This window comes from Podarcis gaigeae (assembly GCF_964106915.1).
Source record: "Podarcis gaigeae genome assembly, chromosome: 6".
Lineage (NCBI taxonomy): Eukaryota > Metazoa > Chordata > Lepidosauria > Squamata > Lacertidae > Podarcis > Podarcis gaigeae.
The window spans coordinates 41097027-41113242 of record NC_139682.1 but is presented as its reverse complement, the minus strand read 5'-3'; the positions used below and the strand labels follow the sequence as shown (position 1 = coordinate 41113242).

At 44.4% G+C, this 16216-nt stretch overlaps 1 long non-coding RNA gene across 1 annotated transcript; it reads right to left on the bottom strand.

Annotated features, from left to right (window-relative positions):
• Window positions 1-934: 934 nt before the first annotated feature.
• LOC310847664 lies at window positions 935-15634 on the bottom strand. Its single transcript, XR_014565953.1, has 4 exons — window positions 15431-15634; window positions 14556-14640; window positions 3724-3957; window positions 935-1045 (listed from the first exon to the last, which is right to left on the bottom strand). It is a non-coding gene; the product is annotated as an uncharacterized lncRNA (long non-coding RNA).
• Between the last annotated feature and the right edge of the window lie 582 nt (window positions 15635-16216).

Here is a 16216-nt window from a genome sequence, read left to right as displayed (position 1 = left end):
TTTCAGCTTGCAACTTAAGAGGTCGATCCAATGAACTTTACAGACATAATGTCCTTATTTTCCAGGGACAGTCCCAGATTTACAGAAGCTGTCCCGGTTTCTGATTTGACCCTGGAATGTCGTGCTTTTCCTTAGGAGGATGTCCCTATTTTCATCGGAGAAATGATGAAGGGTATGGAGCTATGTGACCCTTGAGCTAAGGAGATAAGTAACTATACAAATTTTAGAAGAAATCTGAAGGCAGCCCTGTATAGGGAAGTTGTTTTTAATGTTTAATGTCTTATTATATACGTTGGAAGCAGCCCAGAGCAGCTGAAGCAACCCAGTCAGATTATTATTATTAGTAGTAGCAGTAGTATGGAAAAAGACATCCCTATTTTCATTGAAGAAATGTTGGAGTGTGTACTCTGAGTAGGACTAGAGTTGGCTACCGCCCAGTGTCAAGGACTGGACCAGGCTCATGTCAAGCAGAGGCCAAAGTGGGCTTGAATACTGCTGCTCTCAGTGCTCCAGATCAAGCAGTCCATATGGGGAGGCCCTTCAGGTTCCTCTGATCCTCCGAGGTTGTCAGAAGCCTCTAATCCCATCTTGCTGCCTTGAGATGGGCATGGCGCCAGCCCTTTCCCAAAGCACCTCCTGCCCCAGACAAGTTTTGCCTCACAGTGCTGAACTAGGACCACAGGAAACGGCCATCTCCCTGCGCCTCTGATACATGCAAAGTCATCGCTGGCACAAGTCAGATGTTCTGCTTCAGCCACAAGTCCCCCACTCTGCGTGTCAAGTGATGTAGGGGAAATTGAGCAAGCTCTGTGCCGAAAGGAAGTGTCCGTGCAGAGGCTGAATCAGGTCTGAATGAGACGGAAGGATGGGAGACAGAAGCCAGCTCTACTCAAGCTAAACACTCACTGGAAAGGGATCAGGAATGCAGGAGTCATGGTGATGCTGCTTGACCTGCGAGCTCTTTGCCTCTTATCTAAGATTACAGTGACAGCTGTTTATTATTATTTTTACCTCTGTGTGCTCTTGAAGCCAAGCAGGATGGATACTGGAAATGTGAAAGCAATTAAGAAAAAAGTCTTTAATACTGGAATGGGAGAAAATGGGAGCATGGGATGAAGCACAACTCTAGATATCTCTCTGCTCTAGCCACACAAGGATGCTCATGCAGATGCCTCATGCATTGCCTTTTTCATCCTGCATTTTGCTCCAGTTCATCTAGTCTGCCACCATGAGAACAGGATGTTGGACTAGATGGGCTCTTGGCCTGACCCAGCAGGGTCTTGTTATGTCCTTATGTTATATTCTTATGGTGGTATACATGGCGATCCCAGTAGGTCTCTCAGTCAGGTACTGGATAGCTTTTTGCTCAGCTTCAGTAGGGTATCTGAATCAGGTGAATTTCAGAGCTATACCTGGACTGGTGTTTCCAAGTTCTACTTTTGATCTGAGTTCATTTTGCTGCTTTGGCAAAGTGTTCTTCAGTCAGTTCAGTCAGTCTGTCTCTCTCATATAGACACACACACACACACTCACTCAGGCTGGATCTAGACACATCAAATAAGTGTTTCAGTTTAAAGCATTGTAAATTTAAACAGGGAAAACAGGTAGAGAAAAACAGGACTCCACATCACCATCCGGTGGCACGAAGTTATATCGCATATACAACTCATATAAATAGCTTTTTCTTTACCAGTCTAGCTGAGTCCTCAATTCCTCACTTTTAACATGGGGATTACGGCCTACCTCATAGGAATTATAGCCAATAAAAGGAAATCGTGTAGCAAGTCATGGGGAAGTCCTTGAAGAGCCACTGTCAGGCTGTGTACACACCATGCATCTAAAGCACATGACTCTCTGCCCCAAGAATCCTGGGAATGTGAGTTGCGGAGGGTGCTGGGAACTGTAGTTCTGTGAGGGGAAACTATACTTCCCAGGGTTAGTGGGGTGCCTGTGCTTTAAATGTATGGTGTGTACACAGTCAACATTAGAATAAAGAATCCTGAACCCAAAAGCTCAGTTCAAGGCACCTGCCTCTGCTCCTTCAACAAGCTGGTGTTGTTCTGTGGTCTAGCCAAATGTGCAGCCTCAACTTGTCCTTCTAAGAGGCTCATGAAATTGGGGTAGGGAGTGCCCTTCATGCTACAGCAAGTCGGGAGATGGTTGCCTGGCCTAGCGAAGCGAAGCCAGTCATTGTTCTGCCTGTTTATTCAAATGCCTGGGGTGATGTGCCAGCCTCAAACCTGTGAGCCCTTCCGCAATATGCCAGTTGAAGATTACAAGGGCCAGGAACCAGCCAAGAAGTTCCCTAGACACCTGCTCCAAAATCTTCCTCCACACCCAGTCTCATCCCCTGCCCTCCAGGAGAGGGCGAGAAACCAGCCAAGATGCTTGGCTGGATTTGCATCAAGGTGAACGAAAGGTCTGTGGCTCAGAGGCAGAACAGCTGTTGTGCATGCAGAAGGTGCTAGGTCCAGTCCCTGGCATCTCCAGGTAGGGCTGGGAGACAATCCCGCCTGAAATCTTGGAGATCTACTACCAGTCATTGTCCAACATCTTGAGCTAGGCACACCCAACAGTCTAATGCAGCATGAGGCACTTTAGTATTTTCCTGGCTGAAACCAAGGATCATGTAGTGAGCCATTTAGTTCCATTGAGAAAGCAAAGGCTATGGAGACAGCTTTGATGTTTACGGTCTTAAAAGGGATTAAAAGCAAAAGTGATGAGGAAAGAAAAATCAACTGGTTAGCTGGGGTGAACAAGGATTGAGGCTGACTTTTGGGAGACCTTGGACAGGGAAGTGAAACTGAGGAGGGTTATTTATGCCTTCTTCCCATGGTGCAGGCACGGACAGTTCCCTAAACACTGAAGGCTGAAGTGGCAACACAACTTCCGCTAGAAAGCCACTGCCAGTCTCTTTTTGTTTCCTTGTCCTGTATTGGAAATTTCAGTACACTTTCCATAATGCATGGCTAATCTTTGGCTAACACTGGATTTAGGGAAGTGTGGACAGCTCCACTGCACAGGGTGCCAAGCTGAGGGGATGCAAAATAATTTTAAAACTTAAAATGGAATTATTGTGAAAATAAGAAACGGGGAGGGGGGCACCAAATTTTGTCCTCACTCAGGGCGCCGTATTACTAAAGTCCACCACTGCTTTGGCCTCTGCCTGTTCCAATTGCCTACAGCAGGAATCCAGGCCTGGAATTTTTTTTCTCTTTTTGCAAAGTATTTTAATCCCTCTCCCCCACCCAAATCAGCTGTAACTTTGGCCACATTCACACCACACCTATAAAGCACAACGATAGAGTTTGGATTTGATTTGATATCCCGCTTTATCACTACCCGAAGGAGTCTCAAAGCGGCTAACATTCTCCTTTCCCTTCCTCCCCCACAACAAACACTCTGTGAGGTGAGTGGGGCTGAGAGACTTCAAAGAAGTGTGACTGGCCCAAGGTCACCCAGCAGCTGCATGTGGAGGAGCAGAGACGTGAACCCGGTTCCCCAGATTACGAGTCTACCGCTCTTAAATACTACACCACACTGGCACTGATACCACTTTAAACAGCTACAGCTTCCCCCAAAGAATTCTGGAAAGGAACTGCAGTTTGTTAAGAGTCCTGAGAGCTGTTAGGAGACCCCTATTCCCCTCACAGAACTACAATTTCCAGATTCTACTTGCGGGCCTTCCAAAGGCATCTGCTTGGCCATGTGAGGAAAGGATACTGAATAGATGGTTCTCTGATCGGATCCAGCAGGTCAACTCACTGAGGGATACTGCTCCCGAGAAGGGCCATAGCTCAATGGCAGAGCATCTGCTTTGCATACAGAAAGTCCTAAATTCAATCCCCGGGTTCCCCAGATAGGGATGGGGAATTTCCCCGAAACAACAAAGTGCCACTGTTAGCCAGTGTAGACCAGACTGTGCCACGTGGACTTGGCACCATATAAAGCAGCTTTCTGGAAAACAAAAGAACACACTAGCCCTCTTCATGCGTGTGCCATATGTACAGCAAATGGGGTGGGGGTGGGGTTCTGATGGTTTGAGCCATGTCTCCAGATTTATTGTCATGCTCATTATTGTTATTGTTTGTTATTGTTGCTATTGTTATTTTTTTTAACCACCTTCCACATATATATCTCAGAGAAAGGCACAAAACATAATTAAAACAATAACACTAAAAAAAATATTTATACGCAGATGTATTGTTTATTTCATAAAATTTATATACTGCTTCATTGTAACCCCCCCTACAAAGTAGCTTAATAAAAAAGACAAAACAATAAAATCATCAAAAAAAATCTTAACGATAATTAAAACCTTTAAAAAAGTTAAAACTGGAATAGACAAAAAAATGAAGGAGTCTAGCATCGACTTTTTAAGCATCTGACTAGGCTTGTCTAAACAAAAATGTTTTTAGCCTGTGCCAAAAAGAGTGCACCCTCTGGAGGTTGCTGAACTACAACTCTCAACAGCCCTAGGAAGCAAGGGATGATGGGAATTGTAATTCAGCAACACCTGATGGACCTAAGATTCTGCACACCTGATCTATGCCATGGCCCTGGTCCTAATTACAACCCCCACCCTCATGGCTGTTCTATGGGAAAGACATAGCAATCTGAGCATGTGGAGGGATCTCACCTCTGATCTCTGGTTTTATGTGTTGCTTGTTCAACAAGTTGCAATATACCTTCAGGGAGGAAAGAGGAGGTGGAAGCTCACTGTATGGTGACTTCTGCATTATTTTGGGTATGAGATTCCTATTGTACAGTGGTTTTTGAAGCCAGTGGAGACAGTGACTGTTGAAGACAGAACCTGAGCAGAAGGGCCCTCTCCCCTACTGTGGCTTCCAGCAGCAGGTATTCAGAAGCTTTGCTGCCTCTAGTTGTGGAGGCAGAGCACAGCCAACATGGCTAGTGTAGGTACAGCGAGTGGCATATAGGTGTGATGCTCTTGGAGGGAAATTTAGTAGCAGGAAGAATTTAAAATAGACTTGGTCATCTGCATTTGTCCACAACAGGCTGCAAATAGCAACACACTTCTGAGGAGAAGATAAGGATGAAAGGATCTTATCCTCGCAACAAGTTTAGTCTGAGACCCAAATGAGCCAAGAACCTACTGAACTTTAGACGCTGTATCTCCGATTTAAGGCATCAGAGCTTGTTTATCATCTGAAATGATAGCAATGACTTCTGTAAGCTTTAGAAACAGACCCAGGAAGATTCAGGTTCCTTCTGTGCTTCAGGTCAAATACAATAATTTCATAGCATATTTACAGAAACCCGAGAAGGAGCTCTGGGATAAGGAAGGGCATTGCCCGGAATGTTTCGTGCTCAATAAAGATAAGAGTATCAAGGGTTTATTCTGAGGATCAAAGGGAATCGACTGGCAAGGGTTTGTTCCTGTTGACAGGGTGCAAAGTACTGGAAAGAAGGAGAAAAACAGCAAGTGAAAGCACTGGCAAGAAAAGCAGGGTATTGAGAGTGGAGATCAAGGCTATGGGGGGTTCATAAGACAGCACTGCTGCATCAGCAAAAGCATTCTGAGAACTATAGGATCATGTGGACAGTGCAAAACAACCGCCAACACTACCTTGCATGCATGAGCAGCACCAATTTCACAATAAACCTCCACCTAAAAGAACCCTTGGCTGCTGTTTCAATGCCGAGCCAGGATATGAAAATTGTAAACGAAACTGAACACAATGATTCCCATCAGCTCATCTTCATTCAGTTTATGCTCTGGAACAGGGCTCAGAATAGCAGGGGTGTTCATGGGGACAGATCCTGAGTAAGCCTGATCAGGGCTGCAGGGGTGTGTCGCCTGCTGTCTCTGCATGCCCCAAAGGCAGACGCTTTCTTTCCATCTGCATTTTTAGGGAAATGTATGCAAAGTTATTTTCCTCTTTCGGAGCCTTCAGTCATAGGGTTCAGAGAAGTGAAGTGAAGAGAAATGACGCAGAACTTCCACCCATGACAATATTAGCCCTTCCCCGAGTCTTAAGAACACAGAGATACCTTGGTTTTTGAACATCTCCACTGATGAACATTTTGGTTTTTGAACGCCATAAACCTGGAAGTAAACACGCCTTGGAAGTCGAACATGCCACGTGACTTCCGCTGAGTGCAAGATCCTGAGGCCTGGCTGTCGGCTATTGAGTTTTTGGTTTTTGAATGTTTCAGAACTTGAACAGTCTTCCAGAATGGATTACGTTCGAAAACCGAGGTACCACTGTACTGTGATATAAGCGGACTCATGGCTGCAAATGGGCACGAATGAAGCTGGCATTTATACTGAAAGCTCGTGAAGAAAACTACCGAGTCATGGAATATTTTTATTTTTTACTTTTATAAACACAGCAAGCCGTTAAAAGAAAAAATGTCAAAAATATTGTAAAGTTGCCTAGTTTCATAGCTTTAGTGCTGAATTTTTATAATTCCACACCCTTTGACCCTACCCTCCAGGAGTGAGCTGTCTATTATCAGGATTTCCCCCCCACATCCTGCAGCAACACAAGCAGGAACCTGCCCCATGGCAGCTGGAGGAAGCAATCCATCTATTCTTAGCAAGAAGAACTCCTGGACAGCTTGGTGGACCTGGTCTCCCTTCTCCTTTGCCATCTCTCCAAGACAGCAATGTAACTGATCTTAGAATCATAGAATTGGAAGGGACCATGAGGATCATCTAGTCCAGCCCCCAACAATACAGGAATCTTTTACCGAATGTTGGCTTAAACCACGACCATGAAATTAAGAGTCTCGCATTCTGCCAACTGAGCTATCCCAGCTTGTTTGGCTTCTGCATATCTGAAGGTAACTGTGGCACCAGGACAAGAGGGAGAGATGCACATTTGTGCCTGGTTTATTATGATGCCAGATCCTGTTATTCATTTAATCGACAGTGTGGCTCATAAGAGCGCTATGCAAGCAAGTACCAGCAAAGTCTTATGAAATTCCAGGAGGGGCAGGGGGAGATTCATAACTAAGCTTTGAATGCCAACAAAATGTTATGAATGTGCTGTCAAAACACGCAACCCACTTTTATCACTGCTTGGACGACTGCTGGATAATTTTAACTTTTATGGGGTTACACAGCAGATTATTTTTTTTTAATATTGTGAGCATTTCAATCAACAGAGTCAAGTCCCCCCCTTTTTTTGAAATATGTAAAACTATAGCTATTTTTGTAACCCTATCTAAGTTTTGGGAATAGGATAGTTTCTAAATATGAATGAAGGCTTATTATATTAGCATCATTCATGTTGGGACCAAAAGATCAGCCACTCCCCCTTCCATTAGGAAATGGACATGGGGACCCACATAATAATAATAATAATAATAATAATAATAATAATAATAATAATAATTTTTTATTTATACCCCGCCCTCCCCAGCCAAGGCCGGGCTCAGAGCGGCTTACAAGCAATAATAAAAACAAGATGAATGGTTACAACTTAAAAACAAAAATAAAATACAACATTAAAATAATGGAACATTAAAATATTAACATGTAGCCTCATCACAGGAGGAGAAGGAAAAGAAAGGGGGGAAAAAAGAGAGAGAGAGAGAGGGAATCAAATTGGCTCCAAGCCAAAGGCCAGGCGGAACAACTCTGTCTTACAGGCCCTGCGGAAAGAAATCAGATCCTGCAGGGCCCTGGTCTCATGAGGCAGAGCGTTCCACCAGGCCGGAGCCAGAGTTGAAAAGGCCCTGGCTCTGGTTGAAGCCAATCTAACTTCAGGAAGCAATATGGGGGGCAAAATGCCTATGCTATGTTTCTACAAAAATAGTTGAAACACCTTCAAACTTTTCATCAGTGGCATCTGACGCCATAACGGTGTCATTTACCCATCAACTTCCCCTCTCTCTTGGAGCCAATGTAGTGAAGTTGGGACTGTATTCCAAATATGGTGGATCTGCAATAAGATACGGACATTTCAGATGAAAGTCTTTAATGAAATAAGTCTCATTACACAACAAAAAAATCTGATGTACACCTCAGTTGGCTTTACTGACTATTTTCCATAATGACCAAAAGGATTTACAGTTCAAATAATTTTTTAGTGTTTCTTCTTTTGCCTACACAGCAACTGCTGGTGCCAAACTGGAAAAACCTGGAAAAGCTATGATTTTCCCTATGGACAGCAGAATTAATGGGAAAGCTCATTCAATGTGTGAGAGCTTTGAATGTCAATCAGGACTCTGATGGCTTTATGGAAATATGTTCCCCTTTTACAACCTTTTCAGCTGGCCACACCACAGCTTCACATCCTTCACATTCACATGATCAATTGGGGTGCAATGCATTTCCATTGATGATGGTGTCAGCTGCTCATTTTGGAGGCAGGAGTTGGGGGTTTGTTGTTATGATTCCTTTCGTTCTTTTTACTACTTTGTTTGCCACAGCATATTGAAACTCAATGAAAAACATATTTAAAAGAGAGAGTGCATTTCCTCATTCTGTTATCAGGAGAAAGGCCAATAAAAAAAGATAAACATTACCAGGATGCCTGGAATATGCCAGCACACTGTCTGTATTCCCAGCAGCCCTCACAAGGTGACAGACCTTCTAAAATACTTTCACAACAGCGGGGAGAAGAAGAAGAAGAAGAAGAGTTTGGATTTGATATCCCGCCTTTCACTCCCCTTCAGGAGTCTCAAAGCGGCTAACATTCTCCTTTCCCTTCCTCCCCCACAACAAACACTCTGTGAGGTGAGCGGGGCTGAGAGACTTCTTTGAAGTGTGACTAGCCCAAGGTCACCCAGCAGCTGCATGTGGAGGAGCGGAGATTCGAACCCGGTTCCCCAGATTACAAGACTACCGCTCCTAACCACTACACCACACTGGGGAGGGTAAGTTCAGGTGTCCAATAACTCACTGATTGGGTGTCCATGTGTGCTATTATGAGAAGATGCTAGAGCAACCTTCCCGAGCTCCCAGATGTTTTTGATTACAACTCTCATCAGCCCCAATCAGAATGGTCAATGGTCAGGGATGATGGAAGCTGTACTTCAACAAAATCTGGAGGGCCACATCTTCCCATCCCTGTGACAGAACAGTGGTCTTCCATTTTTCAGAAGGATCCACCTTTAATCCCAACTTTAACGTGGGATGTGTATTTTTTTTAACTATTCCTTCTCTCTCCTTCCGCATACAGCTGATCTATGACACCATGAAAATACTTATTTCTGTCATTATGAAGACTTCACCACCCCCAAAAAACTCTTTTTTCCAATAAATGATCGCAGTCTCACACATATGACCCATTTTATGATTGTTTGCAAGCCAGTTATAAGTCACTCACGCAACCCACCAGTCGAAATGCCAGTCACAGTGCTAAAGCATGAAAACGGAATCAGGAAGTCCAGAAATCCCACAATTGAGCAATGATGGATGCAAGTCTAGTCCGCCGGCAGACCACCTCTCAGCTCAGGTGACCAGTCTAGAGATCAAGGCATGATAAACCAATGACTCAAACCATTGCATGCAATGCTTGCTCCTTGGAGACTCTCTGCCCAGGTGACCTCACTGACCTTGTGAAACTTTTCCAAATTTAGTTAACAGACGTGGGTGTATGGTTGTGCAATTCCCCTTTTAAAATAAAGTAGCAATGATGTTGAACATACAGTGAGATGTATAACTGCAAAAAGCAAGAGCATTACTGGGTCCTTTTATATGTGTGGTGTTTTTTTTTAAATAAAACAATACCGTAGATGACACTTTGCTAGTGATAGAGAGCAGGGGTAGTGCAATTGGTTCCCCCACAGGGCACTGAGCGGGGGGGGGGGGGCATTGCAACTATTATTATTAAATTTGTATATTGCCCTATCCCCATAGATATTAGGGCAGTTCACAACATAAAAATACAATATAAAAACACACACAAAATAGATGATTAAAAACAAAGACAAAGACAACCCAACAATTTCCCAATAATAATGGTGTAGTGCACATACAGAATGGAAGTGGGGGGGCACTGAATTTTGGCCTTGCATCAGGTGTCACTGAAACCTGAAAGACCAAAGTCCACCACTGTCAAGAGGGCTCACACCAGGCTGCACCATGGATTTGTGGGTTGAGAAAGGGCAACCTTAGGGCCAAGATTAAAGACTAGCTGTCCCCCAAATCTCTAGTTCATGCCACAAGCTTAGCCACCAAAACAATGTTGCACTGTTTCTGTCCACAACCTGGAAACATGGGGAAACTGTTTTTTAAAAAGGAAACAATGCTAGTTTGTCACTGGTAGCATTTATTCCACCGCTTCATAAGGTACACAAAATCTGCACTGCTTCATGAAAGGCAAAGCTACTGCTGTTGTTATTTGTGCGTGGAACTGCCTCCTCAGGACACGCTGTGGTCATGCATGTCTGCAAAGCACCGGGCCTCTTGCTCATGCCTCTCTGTATCCTCTGAGGGGGCCATCTCGAGACATGACAAAGTCAGCTTCAGGCCCTTGCAGATGGCTGGGCTCACACTGGCTACCTTGCCAAAGAGACCATGCATGGGTGTGGCACACATCCTGTGGTTAAGTCAATTCATGTCTCCTTTTGCCAGGTGAGAGCAGCTGGCAGCCTGGAGCTGTAGGGAATGAGGTTAGTGAGCATCCTAGGTATCTGTTCCGCAAACAGAATTGCAGCTGGTTGGCCTCCCCTCCTCAATAAATATTTGTGAATCCTGTGCGTATTGTATACAAAAGATGGGGCCGAGAGACTGGTGCTTTGCTCCTTGCAATCACCAGGGCCATACCACAACCTGCTGAGCGATGCAGTAACCTTAAATACCCCAGTGAAGTGGAAAGCAAGGCAACTGTGGCTTTTCATTCTGTCCGGCTCCTCTTATGCAACCCATCCTTGATGCTTTTAAGGCAGGTTTCCATCCCAATAATAATAATAATAATAATAATTTATTATTTATACCCCGCCCATCTGGCTGAGTTTTCCCCAGCCACTCTGGGCGGCTCCCAATCAGTGTTAAAAACCGTACAGCATTACATATTAAAAACTTCCCTGAACAGGGCTGCCTTAAGATGTCTTCTGAACGTCAGGTAATTCTTTATCTCTTTGACATCTGATGGGAGGGCGTTCCACAGGGCGGGCGCCGCTACCGAGAAGGCCCTCTGTCTGGTTCCCTGTAGCCTCACTTCTCGCAATGAGGGAACCGCCAGAAGGCCCTCGGCGCTGGATCTCAGAGTCCGGGCTGAACGATGGGGGTGGAGACGCTCCTTCAGGTATACAGGACCGAGGCCGTTTAGGGCTCTAAAGGTCAGCACCAACACTTTGAATCGTGCTCGGAAACGTACTGGGAGCCCAAAGAGGAACCCCCTCATTTTGGTGTGCAGAAATAGAGTGGGGTGGCGGCTCTTTGTTTATCTTGTCAAGTCCCAGAAATTAGAAATTGGCAATGTCATCTAAAAGGTATAGAAGGAAACTGAAAGAAGACCTTTATAGCCTGACACGATATGCTATACGGGACCTGTGAAAAATCTAGGCAGCCTAGACCAGCTACACAGAAGAGGACCAGTCTTCTGGATAGTTCAGCTGGTTAGAGCATAGTGATGACAATTTATATGTTCAGTCCCCATATGGGACAGCTGCATATTCCAGCATTGCAGGGGGCTGGACTAGATGATCCTCAGGGTCCTTTCCAACTCAGCAATTCTATGATTCATTTCCCAGGTCTGGCTATGTATCAAATCTGTTTTTTAAAAAAATCTCCAAAGATCTAGGATGGAGACCTTACAAACAGCCCCAAATAAGATGGATTGTACTGGAACTCAATGATTTGCATTTTTAGGGTGAAACTACCTAAAGTTCTATGAGTATTTTTTTTAAGAAAAAGACTTATGCCATTGACCACTGTGGCAGCAAGGGGGAAATGGAGGACAGTGGCTGATCACCTAAATGTAACCATTCGGTTCATTCTAGTTTTAATTACCAGTCTGGCTTATCCTGTTACTAAAAATGGAATGTCATCCTCTTCTAGAGGAGGCAAATTTGGATGGTTATTTCCATACTCCACAGTTTCTGAACTCACAAGACTTGCTTGCAGGGACTTGCAACCACATGTTGCCTAATAATCAACAACAAGCAGCTTATGGTTCTATTGACATTTATATGTTGATCTGCCAGGTATGCTATCTCTGAAACACCTATCTAAATAGCTATGATCAATGCAATATGCAATGAAGCCTTGAGGTCAGATATCAGTGTCTGAGCCTTGCTCACACAAATTGTTTGTTGAAGCATTTATATGCCGCCCTGGATCCTGGAAGCAAAAGGCTCTTGCTAGATTGCTTTCAACATTCTGCCCTGCCCTGGGAAGATGATCAAAGCCTTTTCTTGCTCTGTTACATCCTTTCTCAGCAGTGTGGAACTTAAGTGACATGCTGTCAGTAGTCAAAGAATATTCAAAGCGGGAAATTTTCCATCCTGAGATCTACAAAGGAAGTCAATAATCAAAGAAGGAATATTGAAAACTACTTTAAACAAATAAAAAAAACCCCACCACGTTGGAAGCAACACCTCACATCTCTGTCCCATTCTCACCCCCATCCTTATTGTTTTTCTCTGTCAAATTAACACACCGGTATCTTTGATATACAGTTTGTCTCCAGATTTAGCCAAAAATCAACCCAGTGCAAAATGCAGAATTCATGTGACATGGAGCAATTTGCTCAGTATCACTCCCACCCCCACCCACCTGGGGAACCTCCAGAGAGTGATTGTTTATTTATGCCAATTCACATTTTCACAGCCCCAATCCTCTCCAGTTCAATGGGGCTTGCTCCCAATCCCAGATAAGTGGACATAGGGTGCCGAGTAAGTTACATGATCCAAGTTTGGAGAGGAATATTTTGGCGCCATAACAAGATACTGAGCCAACAAATGGCACTGAATAGGCATGATGCACTGGTGAAAGATGGAGATTCTCCCATGCGCACCATCCAAGAGGAAAGAGGTGATTTATTTGAAAGCATATGAAATCTCTTGTTACCTTACTTCCCAGCAAAAAACTGGAGGCAAAGGCTGTTCTCACACATGAGATATACAGGTACATGGAGCACAATTCTGTCCCTTCCAACCCTACAATTCTATGATCCTATGATTCTTTAGTGTTCTGAAGCAGCACAGCCTGAAGCAGGCAGATGGGAGTGATGGCCTGTCTAAAGAATAGCAGAACCATAGAGTTTTGCAGCTGGAGGGCACCATGAAGGTCCAGTAGCTCAGTCATCCCAGACAGATAGCCATCAAGCTTTTGCTTAGATACCTCCAGGGAAGGAGAACCTACCCAACCAGAAGCTGTCTCAGCATCCACCCACAGCCTTGAGCTAACCAACATGATGCTCTCCAGACGTTGCTGAACTCCAGCTCCAATCAGCCCTGGCTCTTGGCCCTGCTGGCTGGAACTGAGGGAAGCTGGAATACCAAAAGCACCCAGAGGGCACCATGTTGTCTACCTCTGGCCTAGAAGCTCACAGCATGGTTTTTGTTTTATTGTGACGCGGTGAAGTTTGTACTTCGCTACAAGGATCAAAGGTTCCCCCCCCCCCACTGCCTCCAGTTGGGGTTACATAAAGTGAAACCTGAAGAAATATATTGAGCCTACCAAAGCTATATAGAAATCATGGTTCACAGCAAAAACAAAGCAGGCTTGCAGAATGCAGCTCACCTTGACTCAGCCATTCCTGGCATGCCAGCACGAAGTAAAGTTCAGATAAGCGTATTTGTGATTAAACGAACGCACGTAACATTTCGTGAGCTTACTGAATGACACAAAGGGAGGTCAGCATCACCTGACTGGGCAGCTGGCATTTAGCTCCCTTGCCATCTGAGCAGCTGGCACTAACTTTCACTTAGCAGTTATTTGAGGCAGCTGTGTGCTTTTCATACAGAAGCTTGGAATTTGACTCTGGGCAGTCGCCCATTACCTCTCTGCCCCCATCCCTGAGTGGCCTACTTTTACACACCTTTACCTGAAGAGCTGTTGGAGGGTAGTCCTCTCTTTGAAGGACTGTGCAGTCCAAGTCTCTGTTGGGGCAGCGGCAGGAATTTGAAATGGCCTATTAACACTTTGCACCTAAGCAGCTAACTGAGCAGGCCCATAGATCATCTGGTAACAGTCTTCCCTGTTATGCTGGTATGCTTATCTAATTAAGTTGTAGAAATCATATCTAAATTTGCATCTACACAATTAGCTAATTAATCATAGAATCATAAAATTGTAGAGTTGGAAGGGATCACAACGGTCATTTAGTCTAACTGCCTGCAATGAAGGAATCTTTTTGCCCAATGTGGGACTCAAACCAACAACCCTAAGATTAAGAGTCTCACGCTCTACCAACTGAGCTATCCCAGATTGTGTTATATCAATTAGCATCTGCAAGTTGTATGCAAATATTGCTCTCTTTTATCCACTGTTTTGGTTGTGCATTTTCTGTCTTTTTTGGCAACGTGTAAGAGATCACTCCTGCCCCACCGGTTTCCAGACAAGCCCCCCCCAAATGGTCAGCTGACTGTTTTCAATAGACCACACATCCAAAACAAACATACACACTGACCTCTACATTTCTCTGTCATCCATAAACACGTGCAAGGAAGGAGAAAGAGCACTCTGGCTGACCCCTCCCTGATCTCTCCATTTCTCTGTCATCCAGACACATGTAGCAACACCAAGCAGAAAAGAAACGAAAAGGCACAAATACCTAAGATTAATGCAGGATCTAGTATTCAAAAGGCATATATCTCATCAAAAGTAGATGATTCACCTTCCTGCCATTTGCCCAGGGCAACTGAAGGCTACTCTCTCACACACAAACTTGTTTCTCCGTCTGGAAATTCTCCTCCTGAGTCAAGCACAATAATGAGTGGGATTATCAAAAGGGATACAGATGCCACTCTGTTTCACATTATGGCACAATCCTATACATACCTACTCAGAAGTAAGTCTCATTAAGTTCAGCAGCAGCAGGGGTTATTCCCAAGCAGGTGAGTATTGGATTGTAGCCTTTTCCCTCTCTCTTTGAGCCTCACATCAAATTGTGAGGTTTTGAAAATTACAAGGACCAGGCATGTTTCCTTCAGCAAGGCTGGTAAGAGAAAGTGCTTGCTTAAGTCTATATTTTAAACTATTACTGATGACACTCTAGTGTCTAGACATACTGGCTGAGGTTCTGGCTGGTGCAGTCGCATATCTCAAAGTCTGAGATTGTGGTGTGAAAGCCGGCAGGCAGTAGCAGAAAGGGTTGCAGTGCCCATTTTAAAGTTGAAAGAAATGATGAGAAAAAAGGGGGTGAAAGTGGCATGACTATGTTTGCATTGAGGAATCTGTGGCAGAGCCAAATATCTCTGCCATATTCCACCTGGGTCTCCAGTGCGAAACCAGGCTCCCAATGAACTATGACATAAACGGCATAGAACAGGTAAGTTCACTTACCTCTTCTAGAGATGGTCATTCTGCGTATCTCACTGTGTCAGAAGACCCCAAGGTAGCAGCCCTGGGAATGTCCTACTAACTTCATCACCAGCGCAGAAGTGCCTTCGATATCAGTGCTGACTTGGGTTAATATCATGTCTGAAATCACCCAAATTGGGTGAGATCTCACCCAAAATTGTAGGGTGTGTGGAGAAGTGGCAGCAGCAGCAGCAGCAGCAGGTCAAGAAAAGGCAGCACATCCCATTTCACCTCAAGCATCAAAACAGTATCCTTATGAACCTGCATCCTCATAAGTATTTCCCACTGAGATCAACATGTTCAGCAGTGCATCTCCAAAATACAATGGGAGATAAAGGCTGCTGAAAACAAGGGCACAAGGTGTATATTCTGTTCCCACTAACCTTACGCACTGTTATGTTGCTATTTCAGCTCAACTGTGGAGTAAAAGGGAAGCCTCAGCCTTCCAACCTTTTGCTGCAAGGTGTCCCATAATATTCTTATCACACAGTTTAGAGAAGACCAGAGGTGGATGGAGTTGGAAAGCATATAATTAAAACATGTGACTAATACTATGTCCTCCCCATTGCAGCATGGATTATTTTTAAAACATTGTGGTGTGTTAGCAGTGATGGTATTGTTATTGTTGGAGAAATCTGTTCTTTCCTGTCCTTCCTGTGATTGCAGAGTCCTGGTAAATTCAGGCTGACTCCACCCAGGCATTGAATCATCGCCAGTCCATCATGTTGAGCTTACCACTTGGCATATTTTATTTTTGCATGGAAATGC